The following is a 25142-nucleotide window of genomic DNA, read 5'->3' on the forward strand; positions in this document are numbered from 1 at the left end:
TTGTGCATATCTGTGGTGGTGGATCAAACCCAGGACATTTGTATTGTGAGGCACATGCACTAACCCCTTGTTCACCGTGCTAAGCCATTGCTTGTATTTCGACACGTGACTTCTTCCCGGAAGCTAAATAAAGCGGTGGTCCACCAAGCCAAAATGGCTGTTGTGCAGCAAGCAGCCCACAAACTATCTGAGTACACAAGGGGCCTAGCTCATTCTGAAAAAAGCAAAAATTAGCAAAAAATCCAACAATGCAATGGAATATATTCCTATACTTTATCAAAAAAAAAAGATTTGTCGAGTGATATCAAGGAATATCTGTCGGTGGAGTTAACAGACATATTTAATTATCTTGTGCTCCGACAGATGAAAACTTGGGTCAAGGAAATTGGTATCAAAACTCTCCGGGATAAATATGCATTGTTTTTGTTCGGGTAAAGGTTGCATTTCATGATTTAACTTTGAGTCTTGTGTCCATGTAAACAAACTAGTACCGAACAGCTCGACACCCATGACTACAAATCCATTTAACAAATGAAGAATTAATGAATCATCAAATGAAGAATTACTGAATCATCACCATATTTGATGTTTGTCTTGTTATTGTATGTACTCTAAAACATTTGATCACAAAAGAAACAAAGAGGTGTGACGTACCTTTCCTGAGAAAGTATTATTGACTCTAACCTTCTGGTTTCTGTTAGTTAAAAATAAAACACAACTAATATAAAGACAATACCTCAATGGGAAATACTAAACGAATAAAGTATAAAAAATAAATTTCAACCAAAACTCTACCCAAGTGGTCTTTGCAAACTCATCCATTGTTCCACTCTGCTCCCTTGTAAAGGAGTGTGTGCCACTTTTGTCGACGTCTTTCGTTAAATCGTACACTCGTCCGTCCTTCTTGATTACCTCTCAAAGAACTCTGAAGGAACATTTATCCTTTTCGTGATTTGAATGGTTTGTACAGCCGAAAACAACGCAAGGGCATTTTTCATTGAAAAGGGTTTAATGGCGCCTAGTAACCATTGAGAACAGACGCTAGCATGACCACGACGTATATTTAATGAGCCGCAGGTGACGTCATTAAGATCCAAGCATGTTGGCGGGCTAAACGCTCTCCAGGGCTGCGTTAGCTACTTTGCTATATTGTCTGCTTTTTTAAATTTTGGGTAGCTACTGACAGTGTGTGTACGTGTTAGCAGGGCAGCTTAAATCGAGGACAGTTCAGCTAGTAGACCTGCTCAGTGGCCTTGTGGTTCGAGTGTCAGCCCTGAGATCGGTAGGTCGTGAGTTCAAACCCAGGCCAAGTCATACTTAAGACTATAAAAATGGGAGCCATTACCTCCCTGCTCGGCACTCAGTATCAAGGGTTGGAATTGGGGGTTAAATCACCATAATGATTCTCGAGCGTGGCCACCGCTCACTGCTCCCCTCACCTCCTAGGAGGTGGAGCAAGGAGATGAGTCAAATGCAGAGCTTAATTTCACCACACCTAGTGTGTGTGTGTGTGACTATCAGTAGTACTTTAACTTTAACTTTAGCTGTTGTTGTTATGGTTTTGTTATAAAATATAAAGTTTTACCATCACCCCCTAGTTATGTTTTTTGTATATATGCATTACTGTATAGATCTTATATTGTGTTCAAAATGTACAAATGTGTACTACAGTTTGTCAAGGCTGGAACTCATTACTCATGTTTATATTGTTTCTTACGGAGAAGTTGGCTTCATTTGACATTTTTATTTACGAACCCTGTTCAAAAACTAATTAAGTTCATAAATTGAATTTCCACTGTAATTTATTTGAGATGCAAGCATTTTGGGTTGTGAGATTTTTCATTTATGTATTTATTATTGCTTGGGTTTTAAAATGAAGGTATAAATTCAAGTATCGTCATATTGATGTCATGTTTTGTGATCATGTTTTGTATAGTTGTGTGATGCTACTTCGAGACTCCATTAGTTCCTGTTTTTTCACTTCCTTGTTTTGTTTCCATGACAACTCATTGGTTTCACCTGACTTGTTTGGACTCACACACCTGATTTTAATCATGAAGAGACTATTTAAGCCTGTCATTTTCTGTTGGTCGTTCTAGTGTCATCTCTCTGTTTCATGATTAATCCACGTTGCTTATTTCGTGCATTTTCTTAGTCCATGCTGCCCTACACACGTCACCGCAAGTAAGTTTTTGTTTTTTAATGCCACAGTTAGTGTCTTTTGTTTCTTGCCTATAGTTTACGTCAAAGTGCTAGTTTTGTTTGGAAACTTTTTATAGTAAAAATTAAAAACCATATATTTACCTTCACGCCATATCCCGTCACCTTCCTTGCATTCCGGGAAAACCTACTACACCATAGTCCTGGTTACGACATTTGATTAGTTTGTGCTTATGAGTGTACACCAGTGAAGTGCCCTTTTCTATTTGACTCAAAAGTAGGACAGTAAAAATACATAAATACATTGTCCACCATATTTTTTTGTGCCTTCCGTCTTCCACTGTCAAACACTTCATTGGTCAAAGCTTAAAGGCCTACTGAAATGAGATTTTCTTATTCAAACGGGGATAGCAGGTCCATTCTATGTGTCATACTTGATCATTTTGCGATATTGCCATATTTTTGCTGAAAGGATTTAGTAGAGAACATCCACGATAAAGTTTGCAACTTTCGGTGCTAAGAGAAAAGCCCTGCCTCTACTGGAAGTCGCAGACGATGACGTCACATGTTGATGGCTCCTCACATGTTCACATTGATTTTAATGGGAGCCTCCAACAAAAACAGCTGTTCGGACCGAGAAAACGACAATTTCCCCATTAATTTGAGCGAGGATGAAAGATTCGTGTTTGAGGATATTGATAGCGACGGACAAGGAAAAAAAAATTGCATTGAGACGGATTCATATGTTTTTAGAGACATTTACTAGGATAATTCTGGGAAATCCCTTATCTTTCTATTGTGTTGCTAGTGTTTTAGTGAGTTTAACAGTACCTGATAGTCGAAAGTGTACGTCCACGGCCGGGTGTTGACGCGCAGTGTCTCAGGGGAGTCGACGGCAACTGTACGGGAGGCGCAAGCTCAGCTGATATCCGGTAAGTGGCGACTTTTTAACCACAATTTTCTCACCGAAACCTGCTGGTTGACAAGTGGTCGGGATCCATGTCCGCTGTGATCCATAGTAAAGTTTCAACTCCGCGAATTTTAAACAAGGAATCACCGTGTGTTTGTGTGGCTAAAGGCTAAAGCTTCCCAACTCCATTGTTCTACTTTGACTTCTCCAAAATTAATTGAACAAATTGCAAAATATTCAGCAACACAGATCTCCAAAATACTGTGCAATTATGCCGTTAAAGCAGACGACATTTAGCTGTGTGTGTACGCAGCGCTCATATTCATTACAGCCCGTGACGTCACGCGTACACGTCATCATTACGCGACGTTTTCAAGAAAAAAGTCCTGAGAAATTTAAAATTGCAATTTAGTAAACTAAAAAGGCCGTATTGGCATGTGTTGCAATGTTAATATTTCATCATTCATATATAAACTATCAGACTGTGTGGTGGGTAGTAGTGGGTTTCAGTAGGCCTTTAAGGGAAGCACAAAGTAAACAAGTGCTTGCTGATCAATCTCCCCACATGCTCTTTGCAAGAGAAGAAGCTCAAACTGACTGCCAACACCTACAGCTCGGTAATTAAATGCCTGAAAAAAAAACAACAATAACCTTTTTGGCAAATGTATATACAAAAAAAAACAGTCTTCAGTGAGCATAAAGAAGTGAGAAAGAGCCATTGGCAAGACACGGTAAAAAGTACACGATCTGAAGATATGTGGCAGAGGGTGGATAGCAGATCAGGTCTTGGCTCGATTGGAACCAATTAATTAGTTAGTTCACTTGGGTTGTCAGCTATAAACTGTCCCATTAACAACAGAGACGATCTCCTGAAGTTGGAGCATTAATGAGGGATTCATCTTCTCGAGAGGTTGCAGCAAAAGTGCACTATAAATGTGTGTGTGCTTGGGTTTGGGTCTCTGACAAGCTGTCTCCCAAGGGTACGAGTGGAACAGGAGAGAAGAGGAGAAGAGTCGCGGCGACGGAGCCTGCAGGCATCGGCTGTGATCATGCTTCTGCTAGACCAAGCAAACAGATGTCGGGGTATCTTCTCGCCTCCCCACCTCCTCCCTTCTCCATGCAACTCAGGAGAAGAAACGGCTCCAGTCTGACAGCAGACATTTTCCGAGCCAAGCAGCAGCCCGTGTGAGAGCAATAACCCCCAGCCTAACGATGGATGAACTAGTTTTATGTGTCTGGAATCAAACTGAGACATGCATAAAAGCTTTAATTGCTCGCACTTTGTGATACAAATTGGAAGCAAAACTGATTCTACGACCATAAAAACACTTAATAACTAGAAACATTTCTGCTACTATTGTAGATATCCCTACCACCTCTGTGTGGTATCATTGTACAAAGAAATAATATCTATTTAGCATTGTACGGGACCTAAACTACACTTGATGATTAAATAATGTATTGATCTTAATTAATATACATTATCTCAAAAAAGTAAGTTTGTTTTTAACATTATTTTTTTTCTTCATTTTATTGATACAAACACCTAAAAAACCCAACATATTTAATCAACATTTTTGTGAAAAACTTGACATCTCAAAAAAGGCTTGTGTAAAAATGTGGACTGTGGTGGAGTTTGTTTTCCCGGAATGCAAAGGAAGGTGACGGGACATGGCGTGAAGGTAAATACTTGATTTTAATCTTAACTCAAAAGCTACGAACAAAAGCCACTCACAGTGGAGGCAAAAACTTAACGCAGGGAACAAAACTAATACTTAAAATAAACTATGAACATAAAACAAACAACACTTACTGTGACATGGGCAAGGCAGCATGAACAATGAACATCAGTACGAACGATGGCATGGACAGAGCAAAAACAAGACTGATGACACCAGAACGACCAACAGAAAATGACAGGCTTAAATAGTGACATGATTAACAACGGGTGCGTGAGTTCAAACAAATGAGGCAGGTGAAACTAATGAGTTGTCATGGAAACTAAAACAAACGAGGGTGCGCAAAAACATAAACTAATGGAGTCAAAAACAGAACATGATCACAAGACATGACAGCTTGTAAGATCCTGGGGTGGCTGGTAAACTGCTATTAATGTTCAAAAATGTTGAAGACTAATAAAAAGCGGTGTCCCGGTACAAAATTTATATCTGTTCAATATCAGCAGAAAATCGGATTAGATCGATTTAGATCTGAACATGTGCAAAGCTGGATAGCCAGTTAAATGTTAGTCTTTCCTTGTATTTTAGTGAAGTCATTTACAAAAGGTAAACATGGTGGGCTATAGGCTACTGGGAGCTATCAGCTACACAACAGCTCAGCACACAATATAACAACAGGCTCAACATTTTGAATAACAATAACCCAGTCTAAAACATGACACCTGTCAATATAAACAAGAATCAAATAATCATATGATCATATTACTTACAGATAAAGTCTCCAAGGCAGAAGCATATTCGAAAGCATCCAGAAAAATCTGTGTCCGCATCATTCAAGTTAATGAGTCGTTAGTTTAACTTAGTGAATTAATGAACGAGGTGGCAACAATTACCACTCCACTTCAGCAGGCAGCATACGTCCTTAATAAATAACAAATGCTCTCTGTTTGAGTAATTCCACTAATCAATCCTTTTCTAATATTTCACACTCCATAATAATAAAACTATGTATGATTCATGCTGATATCCCATCAGATCATTATGAGTATTGGCCAATACGCAATGCTCCATTATTGGTATTGTATTGGAAGTGAAAAGGGTGTATTGGGACACCCCTACTAATAAAATATATATTTTTTAGAATCGTTAAAATATTGTAGTTTTGGGTCTTGAGTTACAAAGAACAATTGAAAACCTTGATAAGAAATTCATTAAATCCCAACCGGATGTAATCTTATTGAAAAATTAAAGCCTCAAAACAACACAAATTTGCCTCAACATTTTGAAAAAGCTGCATCAAAATCAGGCCTTCTAGACCGCAACAATCACCAAAAAATCCAGCCAAATCCTGGTGGGACTGATTTGTATTCGTTATGTGCTCACATGCGGCATGGTCAATTCTGCTAATTAGATGAGGGCATCACCTTCCCTCCCAACAAAAACACCACAGATAGATTGCAGTCTTGTGGGAAACACTGAGAAGCATGAAGACCGCCACATATAGGGAAAACAAACACAGAATAAGACAATAAAGCTATATTCTACAGATCACCAGTAGTTTGGTGGCTTGGGGTGTTCACAGCCTAGCAACTGCGTGCACGCCTTACTGTAGATCCGGGGTCACCAACCTTTTTGAAACCAAGAGCTACTTCTTGGGTACTGATTAATGCGAAGGGCTACCAGTTTGATACACACTTAAATAAATTGCCAGAAATAGCATATTTGCTCAATTTACCTTTATAAATAAATCTGTATATATATACAAAATAGGTATTTCTGTCCGTCATTCCGTCGTAAAAAATGTTTTCCTTTTACGGAAAGTTTTTTGTAGAGAATAAATGATGAAAAAAACACTTAATTGAACGGTTTAAAAGAGGAGAAAACACACCAAAAATTAAAACTAAATTTTGAAACATAGTTTATCTTTAAAATTCAAAATTCAACCGAAAAATTTGAAGAAAAAAACTAGCTAATTCAAATCTTTTTGAAAAAATAAAAAATAATAATTTGAGGAACATCATTAGTCATTTTTCCTGATTAAGATTAACTTTTGAATTTTAATGACATGTTTTAAATAGGGTAAAATCCAATCTGCATTTTCTTAGAATATATAACAAATTGGACCAATCTTTTTTTCTAACAAAGACAAATCATTATTTTTTCTAGATTTTCCAGAACAAAAATGTTAAAAGAAATCCAAAAGACTTTGAAATAAGATTTAAATTTGACTTAACAGATTTTCTAGATCCAGCCAGAATAATTTTTTTGAATTTTAATCATAATAAGTTTGAAGAAATATTTCACAATATTCTTTGTCGAAAAAACAGAAGCTAAAATGAAGAATTAAATTAAAATGCATTTATTATTCTTCACAATAAAAAAAATAAATTTACTTGAACATTGATTTAAATCGTCAGGAAAGAAGAAGAAGGAATTTAAAAGGTAAAAAGGTATATGTGTTTAAAAATCCCAAAATCATTTTTAAGGTTGTATTTTTCCTCTAAAAATGTATTTCTGAAAGTTATAAGAAGCAAAGTGTGAGGACTCTTCTTCGGCATTGTAATGCCGGTGTGGTTTTCCCGTGGATGCGTCGAAGCAGAACACAGCATAGGTAAGATAAAGGGTATTTAATAACAAAAGTCTATGAACAAAAATACTGGTGTAAAGAGAAAAAGTAAACAAAAGACGCTAGCGTGAAAGCTAGGCTAAAACAAGGAAAACTAGAACTTGGTACGAGGACACAAAAGAGTAAACAAAACATTTAGCATGAAAGCTAGACAATAAAGTGGCTTGGCGTGAGAGCTAGCGAGAAAATACATACGAATGATGAGAGTCGTCACTGATGCGCGTGGGCAAATTAGGATCCGAGAATGAGTGAACAGAAAAGGTGAGCTTAAATAGGAGGGTGATAATTATTAGCAGGTGTGCGGGGCGAAACTAGCAGGTGGACTGATGTGTAACCATAGTGATGGATAAAAACAGGAAATAAACGGGTCAGACAGAGAATGAAAAAACAAACACGTGAAGATCTGAGCAGCAGATCGCAACAGTATTCCCCCCCAACAAAAGACAGATACCAGATGTCTTAAAAAACAAACAAAACTTGAACCCCCTCCCCAAAACCAGAAAGTTCACAAACGAAGGGAGGGCGGAGGGAGGCCACGGTGGAGGGTCGCCAGATCGCATGTCCCCGAATCCACCGAGGACACATCATGTGGCGGCGGCGGGTGGAACGCTGCTGCCGAAAAAGTTTTGGCGGGCGACCTCGAAAAGGCCACATTAGTGGCCGCCTCGCAGGATGAGGTGCCCGGCGAGGCGGACGACCCGGGCACGGCCACATCCGTGGCCGACATGGAGGAGGGAGTATCTGGCGAGGAGGATGACCTCGCAGAGGCCACGCCCGTGGTCGACGCCTCAGCACCGAAATCCCAGCAGGCTTGGAAGCAGCAGACGAGGGTGCGGGGACTGCAGCCAAAGCAGGCCCGAGTGCAGCTGGCGAGGATGATGCGGGTGCTGCAGCCGAAGAAGGCGTCGGAGGCGGCCTGGGAGCCGCAGGAGTCGTCGGAGGCGGCCTGGGAGCCGCAGGAGTCGTCGGAGGCGGCCTGGGAGCCGCAGGAGTCGTCGGAGGCGGCCTGGGAGCCGCAGGAGTCGTCGGAGGCGGCCTGGGAGCCGCAGGAGTCGTCGGAGGCGGCCTGGGAGCCGCAGGAGTCGTCGGAGGCGGCCTGGGAGCCGCAGGAGTCGTCGGAGGCGGCCTGGGAGCCGCAGGAGTCGTCGGAGGCGGCCTGGGAGCCGCAGGAGTCGTCGGAGGCGGCCTGGGAGCCGCAGGAGTCGTCGGAGGCGGCCTGGGAGCCGCAGGAGTCGTCGGAGGCGGCCTGGGAGCCGCAGGAGTCGTCGGAGGCGGCCTGGGAGCCGCAGGAGTCGTCGGAGGCGGCCTGGGAGCCGCAGGAGTCGTCGGAGGCGGCCTGGGAGCCGCAGGAGTCGTCGTCGACGCTGGTGTGGGCTCCAGCCCCGTCGTCGACGCTGGTGTGGGCTCCAGCCCCGTCGTCGACGCTGGTGTGGGCTCCAGCTCTGGAGCTGTTGCTGGAGTCGGCTCCAGCTTTGGAGCTGTTGCTGGAGTCGGCTCCAGCTTTGGAGCTGTTGCTGGAGTCGGCTCCAGCTTTGGAGCTGTTGCTGGAGTCGGCTCCAGCTTTGGAGCTGTTGCTGGAGTGAGATCCAGGTTAAAGTCTGTAATTGGTATGAGAACCAGTTCTGGGTCGGAGGCTGGTGTGAGAACCAGGCTAACATCAGTTTCTGGTGCGAGAACCAGACTAGAGTTCAAAACTGGTGTGTGAACCAGGTTAGTGTCATGTGCTGGTGTGAGAACCAGACTGGGAGCAGGTGTCGGCTTCAGCCGAGGAGCAGGTGTCGGCTTCAGCCGAGGAGCAGGTGTCGGCTTCAGCCGAGGAGCAGGTGTCGGCTTCAGCCGAGGAGCAGGTGTCGGCTTCAGCCGAGGAGCAGGTGTCGGCTTCAGCCGAGGAGCAGGTGTCGGCTTCAGCCGAGGAGCAGGTGTCGGCTTCAGCCGAGGAGCAGGTGTCGGCTTCAGCCGAGGAGCAGGTGTCGGCTTCAGCCGAGGAGCAGGTGTCGGCTTCAGCCGAGGAGCAGGAGTCGGCTTCAGCCGAGGAGCAGGAGTCGGCTTCAGCCGAGGAGCAGGAGTCGGCTTCAGCCGAGGAGCAGGCACAGGGGTCTGCCGAGGAGAACTAGGGGACTGGCTGTGAGCAGGACTAGGACTATGATGAGTGATAAGACAAACACTAGGACTCGGGCAAGGACTTGAGAGAGGACCAGGACTTACAATCACACTAGTGCTTTGAGAAGGGCTTGGGCAACGACCAGGACTTACAGTCATACCAGGGCTTGGGCAAGAACTAGGACAAACGGTCAAACTAGGGCTTGGGCAAGGACTGGGACTAACAATCAAACTGGTGCTCGGGCAAGGACTAGGACAAAGACTAGGACTTACAGTAACACTGGGGCTCGGACAAGAACTTGGGTAAGGACTAGGGTTCGGACTAAGACCACGAGGGGAATCAGTACTAATATTACAAAGGCAAGAAACAAGACTCGGGACCGGACTCGAAACAGGACTCGGACTACGGATCAGTCTACGAGTGGAACTAGGACGACTACGAGAAAGACTAGGACTACAACTAGAATCAGAACGGAAACTCGGACCAGGACTTGGACTACGACTCAGTCTACAAGTAGGACTAGAGCATGGGCTACGAAGAAGGCTGGGACTCGAACTCTGAGAGAGACTGTGACTAAAACTAGAACTAGGGCACAGACGGAACACAGGTGGAGGAGGTCTAAGAGGGCGTGACTTGACCGGGGAGAACACCGGTGGAGGAGGTCTAGGAGGCCGTAGCGGTATAACAGGGGTAAACACCGGTGGTGGAGGTCTAGGAGGCTTAGTAGTTTTAAGAAGAGGTAGCGTCTGCCCTACCTCCGCAACACAGCTATAGGCCGTAGCCCCCCCCTCCAGACGGGAATCCCAGACCCGTTCCCTGTGGTCAGGGACTGACCATAAGGGAGGGCGGTGGGAGGTCTGGAGGCAGGCAGACCCCTCCCCTCTATATTGTCCAGAGTGTCCCTTTGAAAAGGGAGAAAAAACCTTGGACTTGGGCAGAGAATGAGGTTTAAACGGTGGGTTAGAAGAAAAACTAGGTGACTGAGGTTGACTAGAATAATAAGAAAAAATATCCTGATACTTTTGTATCTTATTATTAATGTTATTGTCATTTGAAAATGGCTGAGAAAACGAATCTTCCCCAAAAAATTCCTTGTTGATGACGTCATCATCGGAAGACGGGTTTGCGTTACCGGGGGGCGTCGACGAAATGACGTCATCTGCGCGGGACACAAGTTGGGAATTTGCCCAGTCGGTAAAACTGTTAGCAAAGTGTGTTATTGGGTCCCCAAACAATGGTGTAGGGGTTTTGTGTGCTGACTGTAGGTTGCTGTGTTCGTGAGGAGGGAGACATGGAGTGGGCAAGTCACTGTCGCCCGACGAAGCCATACTTCGCGGCTTCCGCCTACGCGGACGAGCGCGAGCGCTGCGGGAGGGAAACTCACCGCTCCCGGAAGCATCGATCGGAACCAGTTTTCCCTCCAGGTCCCACATCATGCTTTCGTCTGGATTGCATCGGAGAGTTTCAGCCTCCATCGCTCGGAATACCCTCAATGTGCCTTCGTCGAAGGTCTCCTCGTGGTTGCCAGACGCGGAAAAACTTTTTAATGCTCGGATCCTACTGTGAGGACTCTTCTTCGGCATTGTAATGCCGGTGTGGTTTTCCCGTGGATGCGTCGAAGCAGAACACAGCATAGGTAAGATAAAGGGTATTTAATAACAAAAGTCTATGAACAAAAATACTGGTGTAAAGAGAAAAAGTAAACAAAAGACGCTAGCGTGAAAGCTAGGCTAAAACAAGGAAAACTAGAACTTGGTACGAGGACACAAAAGAGTAAACAAAACATTTAGCATGAAAGCTAGACAATAAAGTGGCTTGGCGTGAGAGCTAGCGAGAAAATACATACGAATGATGAGAGTCGTCACTGATGCGCGTGGGCAAATTAGGATCCGAGAATGAGTGAACAGAAAAGGTGAGCTTAAATAGGAGGGTGATAATTATTAGCAGGTGTGCGGGGCGAAACTAGCAGGTGGACTGATGTGTAACCATAGTGATGGATAAAAACAGGAAATAAACGGGTCAGACAGAGAATGAAAAAACAAACACGTGAAGATCTGAGCAGCAGATCGCAACACAAAGTAAAAAAAGATAAATGAATTGATTTAAACAAGTGAAGACCAAGTCTTTAAAATATTTTCTTGGATTTTCAAATTCTATTTGAGTTTTGTCTCTTAGAATTAAAAATGTCGAGCAAAGCGAGACCAGCTTGCTAGTAAATAAATACAATTTTAAAAATAGAGGCAGCTCGCTGGTAAGTGCTGCTATTTGAGCTATTTTTAGAACAGGCCAGCGGGCTACTCATCTGGTCCTTACGGGCTACCACGTTGGTGACCCCTGCTGTAGATCATCTAACAAGGCCAAATATTGGATAGGGGGGTGCAAAGCATGCGGCCATTGACTCGGCAGCTGTGGGAATGTCTTCTGAGGAATGACTAATCTCCATGTGGGAGCCTAATAACGGACTGCATTTTGCCAACGGTAGAGATCGGTTGCCGATTTTTTCTGAGTAAGCCCTTGGCAACTTAAGTTGCAGTCCATGCTTCATTCGACCGTGACATTTTGGACAATTCTGCATCCAACACTGGGAGAACACTTTTGGGAAAGATCTTTTCGGTTCCAGCATTTGCTGTGGTCAGTGTCCCTCTTGGAAAATATTTACTGTCCTCTGAAAATAAATCAACGCACAGTGAACATGTCCAAAGTGTGAATGTTTAGTGCCAGCATCACTGTCAGCTTGCACTGCCCGAATACTCGTGGGCATGGAATTGAGCAGAGTTGCACAGGTTGTGACTGGAATCCTAACTAACCTACTCAGTGGCCTTGTGGTTAGAGTGTCCGCCCTGAGATCGGCAGGATTTGAGTTCAAACCCCGGCCGAGTCATACCAAAGATTATTAAATTGGGACCCATTACCTCCCTGCTTGGCACTCAGCATCAAGGGTTGGAATTGGGGTTTAAATCACCGTAAATGATTCCCAGGCGTGGCACTGCTGCTGCTCACTGCTCCCCTCACTTCCCAGGGGTGATTAAGGGGATAGGTCAAATGCAGAGGACAAATTCCACCACACTTACTGTGTGTGTGTGACAATCATTGGTACTTTAACTTTTAACTTTAACTTATTGGAGCCTTGACCTTTGGCTGAAACCAATATTGATCAGACACAATATCAAAAGGAAGCATACATACCTTTATTATTTTGTAGTCTGGCATGTTAGAAAATGATTGATCAAGTGAAAATACTAAAACAAAAATTTTAGGTATGAAAAACACTAACCTTTTAATTATTGGCAGTCTGGAATAGGTTTAGGCGTTTTTTAAGTGGAAGTGGTGTGTTAATTGTTTTTGGCAACACCTAGTAGCCACAATAATTCACCAAGTTAAACTCATGATTCGGACTGCGCAATCAATATGTTTTTAATCGTGAAAATATCAGGAAAAATAAATGCATTACTACATCAGCGCCCTCCCCTTCTGCAGAGTAACCTACAGGGTACCACAGGCTCGTATTTTAACCCCGTAACAAGACTGCATGCCTCGCCATTTTCTAGGCCAGGGGTCAACAACGCAGTGCCCACGGGCACCAGGTAGCTCATAAGGACCAGATGAGTAGCCTGCTGGCCTGTTCTAAAAATAGCCCAGATAGCAGCACTTACCAGTGAGCTGCCTCTATTTTTTAAATTTGATTTATTTACTAGCAAGCTGGTCCCGCTTTGCTCGACATTTTTAATTCTAAGAGACAAAACTAAAATAGAATTTGAAAATCCAAGAAAATATTTTAAAGACTTGGTCTTCACTCATTTAAATAAATTCATTTATTTTTTTACTTTGCTTCTTATAACTTTCAGAAAGACATTTTTAGAGGAAAAATATAACCTTAAAAATGATTTTAGGATTTTTAAACACATATACCTTTTTACCTTTTAAATTCCTTCCTCTTCTTTCCTGACAATATAAATCAATGTTCAAGTACATTTATTTTTTTTATTGTAAAGAATAATAAATACATTTTCATTTAATTTTTCATTTTAGCTTCTGTTTTTTTGACGAAGAATATTGTGAAATATTTCTTCACACTTATTATTATTAAAATTCAAAAAAATTATTCTGGCAGATCTAGAAAATCTGTAGAATCAAATTTAAATCGTATTTCAAAGGCTTTTGAATTCATTTTAACATTTTTGTTCTGGGAAATCTGGAAGAAATAATGATTTGTCTTTGTTAGAAAAAAAGCTTGGTCCAATTTGTTATATATTCTAACAAAGTGCAGATTGGATTTTAACCTATTTAAAACATGTCATTAAAATTTTAAAATTAATCCTAAACAGGAAAAATTACAAATGATGTTCCATAAATTATTTTTTTAATTTTTCAAAAAGATTCGAATTAGCTAGTTTTTCTCTTCAAATTTTTCGGTTGAATTTTGAATTATAAAGAGTCGAAATTGAAGATAAACTGTGTTTCAAAATTTACTTTTCCTTTTTGTCATGTTTTCTCCTCTTTTAAACCGTTCAATTAAGTGTTTTTTTCATCATTTATTCTCTATAAAAAACCTTTCGTAAAAGGAAATCATTTTTTATGACGGAATGACAGACAGAAATACCTATTTTTGATATATATATATTTATATTTTTTATAAAGTAAATTGAGCAAATTGGCTATTTCTGGCAATTTATTTAAGTGTGTATCAAACTGCTAGCCCTTCACATTAATCAGTACCCAAGAAGTAGCTCTTAGTTTCAAAAAGGTTGGTGACCCCTTTTCTAGGCACTCCTGCTCGTTTCCCAAAACCCGGAATTACTCCCGCGCGGATGAAACACGACAAACGCCACAACAAGATGTACAGCAAAGTTGCGTTGTGTGCATTTAAACAGATGATCAAGTTGCGGAGAAATATTAAGCATTGACAACACTTCTCGTCTTTTCTCGACCGCCATCGTTTTCCCGAAATCTAAAGCTTAAAGAGCGGGCCACCCGCCACCGCTACAAAGCCCAGACGAACAGCGACAAAAACATGGGCGCCGAAAATACAGCTGACCGTAACATCAATCGTGCCCCGATGGACCCTGTATTTATCCACCTCTCAAAGACTCGCCAATATAATGGCCTAAGAATGAGTAGTACAATGAATGTGTGTTCTTTTTGTGCATAATCTTAGCTTTTCACTTGTTTGCATTTTATGATCGCACATTTATTTTAGTCTTTGTTTTTTCTACATTTAATTTTATTATTAATACAATTTTTTTAATTTTTATTTTCAAATGAAAGCCTAGTTGATATACTGTTTGTGTAACACAGAAAATGCAATAAAATGTGTTTTAATTAACAGAAAATAATTGTGATAAATAATCGTGATTTCAATATTGATAAAAAATAAGCATGATTATTATTTTAGCCATAATCGTGCAACCCTATTCAAGACTCAGTAAGGCGAATGATGCGGACATGTTTGTTACTGAATACTTTCTACTACACTCCTGCCTTGAAGTATGTATATTTGTATGTATACTTTTGACCAAGCAGATTTGCTCACATTTTCAGTAGAGCCATAATAAATTCATAAAAGAAGCAAACTTCATGAACGTTTTTTGTCACCAACAAGTATGTGCTCCAATCACTACATCACAAAAAAATAAGAAATGTTTGGAAACTCAAGACAGCCATGACATTATGTTCTTTACAACTGTATGTAAACTTTTGACCACGACTGTATGTAGTGTTCATCGTGTAAGGCAAATACAAAATAATGACCTACATGGGCCTACCGAGGATGTCGTAGTGGTTTGTGTTGGGGTTTGTGCAGCCCTTTGAGACACTAGTGATTTAGGGCTATATAAGTAAACATTGATTGATTGATTGAATTTTTTTTCCGGTTATCAGGGACTGTTGTTGCCGACAGACTCTATGCGCCTTGCTGCTCGTCATATTATGTGATTTTTTTTTTGTCTGAGCCTTTTGTTGCAGTGCCTTTTTGTTCTATTGGCACCATAGTTTTTGTTATTTTAATCATTGACAGTGTGGATAATAAATGACTTATTGCACTCACCGCTCTTGTCTTCCGCACTTTTTTGGATTCACCACAATAAGCCACGACATACACGAATATTGTCCGGTAGGTTAGCAACTTTAAAAAATGTTGTGGAAGTGTTGTGAAGGCAGCGGACGATGCCAGGCAGGTAGAGAAGGAAAATCTCCCAATAGCAACGCTGCTGTAACTTTCACTCATTGACAAATGTTTCTCTGCTCGCATCAAGCCCGGTCGATGTCCTGCCCCCTGACATCCATATACCCCACCGTGATTGGTAGGTTCCTTGAGCTCCACACACAACAATGTAAAATGCCATTCATATAAAACTCACGTGCCACACATTAAGGTGAGGGCCACAAAATACCATCTCAGGGATTGCAACTGAGTCTGAGAGCCCTGCCTAACTTGTTTACCTTTTGTAAATGATTTCACGAAAGTACAAAAAAAATACTTTGTGTGCTTATCGGAGGACATTCACAAACCCTGTTTCCATATGAGTTGGGGAATTGTGTTAGATGTAAATATAAACGGAATACAATGATTTGCAAATCATTTTCAACCCATATTCAGTTGAATATGCTACAAAGACAACATATTTGATGTTCAAACTGATATACACTTTTTTTTTTGGCAAATAATCATTAACTTTAGAATTTATGCCAGCAACACGTGACAAAGAAGTTGGGAACGGTGGCAATAAATACTGATAAAGTTGAGATATTCTCATTACTTATTTGGAACATCCCACAGGTGAACAGGCTAATTGGGAACAGGTGGGTGCCATGATTGGGTATAAAAGCAGCTTCCGTGAAAAGCTCAGTCATTCACAAACAAGAATTGGGAAACGGTCACCACTTTGTGAACAAATGCGTGAGCAAATAGTCAAACAGTTTAAGAACAACATTTCCCAAATTTAGGAATTTCACCATGTACGGTCTGTAATACCATCGAAAGATTCAGAGAATCTGGAAAAATCACTGCACGTAAGCAATGATATAACGGAACTTCGTTCCTTCAGGTAGTACTGCATCACCACATGGGCCCAGTAACAATTCAGAAAACCACTGTCAGTAACTACAGTTGATCGCTACATCTGTAAGGGCAAGATAAAACTTAACTATGCCAAGCCACTGCCATTTATCAACGATACCCAGAATCGCTGACGGCTTCTCTGTGCCCCAGCTCAGCTAAGATAGACTGATGCAAAGTGTAAAAGTCTTCTGTGGTCTGACGAGTCCACATTTCAAATATTTTTTGGAACGTCGTGTCCTCCAGACCAAAGAAGAAAAGAACCATCAGGACTGTTCTAGGAGCAAAGCTGAAAAGCCAGCATCTGTGATGGTAGAGGGGTGAATTAGTGCCCAAGGCATGGGTAACTTACACATCTGTGAAGGCACCATTAATGCTGAAAGGTCCATACAGGTTTTGGGGCAACATATGCTGCCATCCAAGCAACGTTATCATGGACGACCCTGCTTATTTCAGCAAGACAATGCCAAGCCACGTGTTACAACAGCGTGGCTTCATAGTAAAAGAGTGCGGGTACTAGACTGGCTTGCCTGTAGTCCAGAAATGTCTCCCATTGAAAATGTGTGGAGCATTATGAAGCGTAACATACCACAACGGAGACCCCGGACTGTTGAACAACTTAAGCTGTACATAAAACAAGAATGGGAAAGAATTTCACCTGAAAAGCTTCAAAAATGTGCCTCCTTAGTTCCCAAACGTTTATTGAGTGTTGTTAAAAGAAAAGGTGATGTAACACAGTGGTGAACATGCCCTTTCCCAACTACTTTGGCACGTGTTGCAGCCATGAAATTCAAAGTTAATTATTATTTGCAAAAAAATAAAATAAAGTTTATGAGTTTTAACATCAAATATTTTATCTTTGTAGTGCATTCAATTGAATATGGGTTGAAAAGGATTAGCAAATCATTGTATTCTATTCATATTTACATCTATCGCAATTTCCCAACTCATCTGGAAACGGGGTTTGTAAATATTAAGTGACCATCCTTTGTACACGTAAACACGCTGCAAGACTGCTTGTATTGGAGACTTTAGATGTAAGCTGATTTAACCTGATAATTTTTTTGGACTTATATTCGACCAATATCTGATCGGGACACCCCTATTTATTTCTTATAGCCACATTTATGCCTATAATTGTAACCTCTTGAGGCGATATACCGAAAGAAAAATGAAAGTTCTCAGCCAGCAAGCCTTTTTTTTCTGAGTGACGAAACATGCACACATTTTTCGCACAAGCCCACGCAAGTTTGAGATTGAAAGTATTCTGCATCCTCATACCTTACACCTATTTTAGCACCCTGCATTGCTACCAAACAAACACCCTCCTCTTTGGGAAAAATGTCTGCCAATTTGCAGTTTCTTTCATGTTCCCTCCATTTAAAAAGTATTCATCCCACAGCAATGCCTTTTAGTGGTGGTGGTGGAGGGAGTACGGGTCTGGAGAATAAAGCCAGCATCTTATCTTGAGGTCTATGTAGTCCAAATAGCAAGATAATAAGCTCATTTGCATCCCTGCGAAAATGGAAGCGAGCGAATTGGCGCTGTGTCTTTGAAATTCAAAACCCATTAAAAGGAACTTTTAACATCAGGACGCGGTGATTAGGAATCTTCTGGGAGGCCTTAATTGCGTTTGCTCTTGCCCATGCAGGATAGGCGAGAAGGCGCTTCACTGCTGAAATAAAACTCTCTCTACAGGAAAGACAACACCAGCAAGGTAATATTGCTGGAATCTTTACTTATTTTAGAAGTCAATTTCAATATTTAAAAGATTTCTTTGTTCCGTCTGTACCACTTATGAGACCCAATACACCAACTGTAAGAAAAGTAATGATTTTATACCATACTGAGAAAAAAAGTATTTTGTTTTCATACTATAGGGCTTATGAAGGATGTAACAGTATAAACATTTCACATAACAGTTGTTGAATGCGCTCATAATATATTCATACACAGTGAAATCTTGTAACTAAAAAAATACATTTAATGAATTGACACACAAAATACTATTTTCTTGACAGAAATGACATTAAACATTGTTCTGGATTCTTAAGAGCCATACTTTTATTTGAGTTTGAATCAGCGCTCAAATTGGTTTAAAAGAATTTGGTCGGGGGCTGGGCTACACACACACACACACACACACACACACACACCATCCATTTTGGTATAAACTCAAGTCGTCGTATTTGGAGGAAGAAGAATACTGAGTTGCATCCCAAGAACACCATACCTACTTTGAAGAATGGGGGTGGAAACATCATGATATGGGGCTGTTTTTCTGCTAAGGGGACAGGACGATTGATCCGTGTTAAGGAAAGAATGAATGGGGCCATGTATCGTGAGATTTTGAACCAAAACCTCCTTCCATCAGTGAGAGCTTTGAATGGTTGACCAAATAATTATTTTCCACCATAATTTACAAATAAATTCTTTGAAATTCCTACAAAGTGAATTCCTGGATTTTTTTTTCACATTCTGTCTCTCACAGTTGAAGTGTACCTATGATGAAAATTACAGACCTCTGTCATCATTTTAAGTGGGAGAACTTGCACAATCGGTGGCTGACTAAATACTTTTTTGCCCCACTGTATATATATATATATATATATATATATATATATATATATATATATATATATATATATATATATATATATATATATCCATCCATCCATCCATCTTCTTCCGCTTATCCGAGGTCGGGTCGCGGGGGCAACAGCCTAAGCAGGGAAACCCAGACTTCCCTCTCCCCAGCCACTTCGTCTAGCTCTTCCCGGGGGATCCCGAGGCGTTCCCAGGCCAGCCGGGAGACATAGTCTTCCCAACGTGTCCTGGGTCTTCCCCGTGGCCTCCTACCGGTTGGACGTGCCCTAAACACCTCCCTAGGGAGGTGTTCGGGTGGCATCCTGACCGGATGCCCGAACCACCTCATCTGGCTCCTCTCGATGTGGAGGAGCAGCGGCTTTACTTTGAGTCCCTCCCGGATGGCAGAGCTTCTCACCCTATCTCTAAGGGAGAGCCCCGCCACACGGCGGAGGAAACTCATTTCGGCCGCTTGTACCCGTGATCTTATCCTTTCGGTCATGACCCAAAGCTCATGACCATAGGTGAGGATGGGAACGTAGATCGACCGGTAAATTGAGAGCTTTGCCTTCCGGCTCAGCTCCTTCTTCACCACAACGGATCGGTACAACGTCCGCATTACTGAAGACGCCGCACCGATCCGCCTGTCGATCTCACGAACCACTCTTCCCTCACTCGTGAGCAAGACTCCTAGGTACTTGAACTCCTCCACTTGGGGCAGGGTCTCCTCCCCAACCCGGAGATGGCACTCCACCCTTTTCCGGGCGAGAACCATGGACTCGGACTTGGAGGTGCTGATTCTCATTCCGGTCGCTTCACACTCGGCTGCGAACCGATCCAGCGAGAGCTGAAGATCCCGGTCAGATGAAGCCATCAGGACCACATCATCTGCAAAAAGCAGAGACCTAATCCTGCGGTTACCAAACTGGAACCCCTCAACGCCTTGACTGCGCCTAGAAATTCTGTCCATAAAAGTTATGAACAGAATCGGTGACAAAGGACAGCCTTGGCGGAGTCCAACCCTCACTGGAAATGTGTTTGACTTACTGCCGGCAATGCGGAGCAAGCTCTGGCACTGATCGTACAGGGAACGGACCGCCACAATAAGACAGTTCGATACCCCATACTCTCTGAGCACTCCCCACAGGACTTCCCGAGGGACACGGTCGAATGCCTTCTCCAAGTCCACAAAGCACATGTACACTGGTTGGGCAAACTCCCATGCACCCTCAAGAACCCTGCCGAGAGTATAGAGCTGGTCCACAGTTCCACGACCAGGACGAAAACCACACTGTTCCTCCTGAATCCGAGGTTCGACTATCCGACGTAGCCTCCTCTCCAGTACACCTGAATAAACCTTACCGGGAAGGCTGAGGAGTGTGATCCCACGATAGTTGGAACACACCCTCCGGTCCCCCTTCTTAAAGAGAGGAACCACCACCCCGGTCTGCCAATCCAGAGGTACTGCCCCCGATGTCCACGCGATGCTGCAAAGTCTTGTCAACCAAGACAGCCCCACAGCATCCAGAGCCTTAAGGAACTCCGGGCGGATCTCGTCCACCCCTGGGGCCTTGCCACCGAGGAGCTTTTTAACTACCTCAGCGACCTCAGCCCCAGAAATAGGAGAGTCCACCACAGATTCCCCAGGCACTGCTTCCTCATAGGAAGACGTGTTGGTGGGATTGAGGAGGTCTTCGAAGTATTCCTTCCACCTATCCACAACATCCGCAGTCGAGGTCAGCAGAACACCATCCGCACCATACACGGTGTTGAGAGTGCACTGCTTCCCCTTCCTGAGGCGGCGGACGGTGGTCCAGAATCGCTTCGAAGCCGTCCGGAAGTCGTTTTCCATGGCTTCCCCGAACTCTTCCCATGTCCGAGTTTTTGCCTCCGCGACCGCTGAAGCTGCACACCGCTTGGCCTGTCGGTACCTGTCCACTGCCTCCGGAGTCCTATGAGCCAAAAGGACCCGATAGGACTCCTTCTTCAGCTTGACGGCATCCCTCACCGCTGGTGTCCACCAAGGGGTTTTAGGATTGCCGCCCCGACAGGCACCAACTACCTTGCGGCCACAGCTCCGATCTGCCGCCTCGACAATAGAGGTGCGGAACATGGTCCACTCGGACTCAATGTCCAGCACCTCCCTCGTGACATGTTCAAAGTTCTTCCGGAGGTGGGAATTGAAACTTTGTCTGACAGGAGACTCTGCCAGACGTTCCCAGCAGACCCTCACAATGCGTTTGGGCCTCCCAGGTCTGTCCGGCATCCTCCCCCACCATCGCAGCCAACTCACCACCAGGTGGTGATCGGTAGAAAGCTCCGCCCCTCTCTTCACCCGAGTGTCCAAAACATGAGGCCGCAAATCCGATGACACAACTACAAAGTCGATCATGGAACTGCGGCCTAGGGTGTCCTGGTGCCAAGTGCACATATGGACACCCTTATGTTTGAACATGGTGTTCGTTATGGACAAACTGACGAGCACAAAAGTCCAATAACAAAACACCACTCGGGTTCAGATCCGGGCGGCCATTCTTCCCAATCACGCCTCTCCAGGTTTCACTGTCGTTGCCTACGTGAGCGTTGAAGTCTCCCAGTAGGACAAGGGAATCACCCGGGGGAGCACTTTCCAGTACTCCCTCGAGTGTTCCCAAAAGGGTGGGTACTCTGAACTGCTGTTTGGTGCATAAGCACAAACAACAGTCAGGACCCGTCCCCCCACCCGAAGGCGGAGGGAGGCTACCCTTTCGTCCACCGGGTTGAACTCCAACGTACAGGCTTTGAGCCGGGGGAAACAAGAATTGCCACCCCAGCCCGTCGCCTCTCACTGCCGGCAACGCCAGAGTGGAAGAGGGTCCAATCCCTGTCGAGAGAAGTTCCAGAGCCCTTGCTGTGCGTCGAAGTGAGTCCAACTATATCCAGCCGGAATTTCTCGACTTCGCGCACTAGCTCAGGCTCTTTCCCCCCCAGTGAGGTGACGTTCCACGTCCCAAGAGCTAGCTTCTGTGGCCGAGGATCGGACCGCCAAGTGCCCTGCCTTCGGCTGTCGCCCAGCTCACAATGCACCCGACCTCTATGGCCCCTGCTATGGGTGGTGAGCCCATTGGAGGGGTGACCCACGTTGCCTCTTTGGGCTGTGCCCGGCCGGGCCCCATGGGAACAGGCCCGGCCACCAGGCGCTCGCCATCGTGCCCCACCTCCGGGCCTGGCTCCAGAGGGGGGCCCCGGTGACCCGCGTCCGGGCGAGGGAAATCTGGGTCCATGATTTTTCATCTTCATAAAAGGTCTTTGAGCTTCTCTTTGTCTGATCCCTCACCTAGAACCTGTTTGCCTTGGGAGACCCTACCAGGGGGCTTAATGCCCCCGGACAACATAGCTCGTAGGATCATTGGGACACGCAAACTCCTCTACCACGATAAGGTTGCAGCTCAGAGAGGAGTATATATATATATATATATATATATATATATATATATATATCCATCCATCCATTTTCTACCGCTTATTCCCTTTTGGGGTTGCGGGGGGCGCTGGCGCCTATCTCAGCTACAATCGGGCGGCAGGCGGGGTACACCCTGGACAAGTCGCCACCTCATCGCAGGGCCAACACAGATAGACAGACAACATTCACACTACCATTCAAACACTAGGGTCAATTTAGTGTAGCCAATCAACCTATCCCCAGGTGCATGTCTTTGGAAGTGGGAGGAAGCCGGAGTACCCGGAGGGAACCCATGCATTCACGGGGAGAACATGCAAACTCCACACAGGAAGATCCCGAGCCTGGATTTGAACCCAGGACTGCAGGAACTTCGTATTGTGAGGCAGACGCACTAACCCCTCTGCCACCGTGAAGCCCTATATATATATATATATATATATATATATTCATATATATGTATATTTATACCATAAATAACCAACTTTATTTATAAAGCCCTTTAAAAACAACCACAGTTGAAAAACAAAGAGCTGTAACAAGAAAACACAAAAAGTAGAGAAATACAGGCATATGACAAACTAAAATGTATAATTTAAAACAGACGTAAGATACACACACACACATATATATATATATATATATATATATATATATATAAATATGTGTGTGTGTGTGTGTATATATATATATATATTATATATATACATATATATATATATACATATATATATATATATATATATATACATATATATATATACATGTGTGTGTGTGTGTATCTTATCTAGTACATAAAAAGGCGGATACAAATTATCTTAAGAGCAATTTGTCAGATAAAAAGCAGTTACATATATATATATATATATATATATATATATATATATATATATATATATACCGTATATATACCGTATATATATATATATATATATATATATATATATATATATATATACCGTATATATGTATATATATATATATATATATATATATATATATATATATATATATATATATATATATATATATATATATATATATATATCCATCCATCCATTGTTTAACACACACACACACATACACGCACACACTCACACACACACACACACACACACAGACATTTGTTTCAATATACAGTATATAATGTTTTTTTTATTTTGTCTCCCGCTATCAATTTCTTTCTAGCCCTTCCTGCAATGACAATAAAGACCCACCTACCTACCTTAGTTGCTCAGACAGTAATCTATTTATGTAAGTTTAGATTGTGGAATGTCATTACTTAATGGGGAAAAACTGTAATGGCTCTTGTATTTATGTTAGTATTTAAGCTAGCTGTCGGTTCATGTGTTTATCAAAGTGCAGTTATCGCTCAAGATTTATTGATAATCAAAAGGGCAATATTAAGGAGTTTTACATTGTATCACTAATACTGTTTATCACTACATCCCTCTGGCCTGTCAACACAAAACACAGCTGATCACAGACTTTTTCAAACCCACACCAGATGTCACAAATGCTTTGCTATTGGGAATGAATCCTAAAAAATCATCATCAATAGACACCTTTATCCCATTAGAGAGAGTCCATTAATTTTAATGGCCAATATGCCCTTCTGCATGCACTGTGACTGGTGGTTCGCTACTGCCAACCCCAAACATCGGGCGTAAAGTGTCCTAAAATGGGAGTAAAAGTCCTTTTAAAGGGGAACATTATCACCAGACCTATGTAAGCGTCAATATATATCTTGATGTTGCAGAAAAAATGCCATATGTTTTATTAACCGATTTCCGAACTCTAAAAGGGTGAATTTGGCGATTTAAACGCCTTTCATTTGATGGCCTGTCGGAGCGATGACCTTTCACCTGTGACGTCACAACATGAAGCAATCCGCCATTTTCTTAATCTTATTACACCCACCAAGTCAAATCAGCTCTGTCATTTTCCGTTTTTTCGACTTTTTTCTTGTACTTTGGAGACATCATGCCTAGTCGGTGTGTTGTCGGAGGGTGTAACAACACGAACAGAGACGGATTCAAGTTGCACCAGTGGTCAAAAGATGCGAAAGTCCCTCCTTTGTTCCGCACACTTTACTGACGACAGCTATGCTACGACAGAGATGGCAAGAATGTGTGGATATCCTGCGACACTCAAAGCAGATGCATTTCCAACGATAAAGTCAACGAAATCTGCAATATTGGAAAATAGACCACCACTGATTCTACCGGAGTGCAAACTGTTCAGGGACGACCGCAGTCTCTTCCCGCAGACGAGCAAGGTAAACCCCTGGGTATGTTGGCTAAGACGTGATTTATGCCACTCCTTTTTCTGTCTCATTTTGTCCACCAAACTTATAAGGTTGTGCATGAATGCAAAAAGGTGAGTTTTGTTGATGTTATTGACTTATGTGGAGTGTTCTAATCAGACATATTTGGTCACGGCATGACTGCAAGCTAATATATGCTAACATGCTATTTAGGCTAGCTGTATGTACATAATGTATCATTATGCCTCATTTGTAGTTATATTTGCATCCAGCCTTTCCTTCCACCCACATTTAATGCCAAACAAACACATACCAATCGTT

At 42.8% G+C, this 25142-nt stretch overlaps 1 protein-coding gene across 4 annotated transcripts in view; it reads right to left on the minus strand.

Annotated features, from left to right (window-relative positions):
* sema5a (sema domain, seven thrombospondin repeats (type 1 and type 1-like), transmembrane domain (TM) and short cytoplasmic domain, (semaphorin) 5A) overlaps window positions 1-25142 on the minus strand; it is a 428747-nt gene that overhangs the window by 347345 nt on the left and 56260 nt on the right. The gene's annotated exons all lie outside the window — the stretch shown is intronic.

The sequence above is a fragment of the Nerophis ophidion genome, linkage group LG15 (assembly GCF_033978795.1).
Source record: "Nerophis ophidion isolate RoL-2023_Sa linkage group LG15, RoL_Noph_v1.0, whole genome shotgun sequence".
Taxonomy (NCBI): domain Eukaryota; kingdom Metazoa; phylum Chordata; class Actinopteri; order Syngnathiformes; family Syngnathidae; genus Nerophis; species Nerophis ophidion.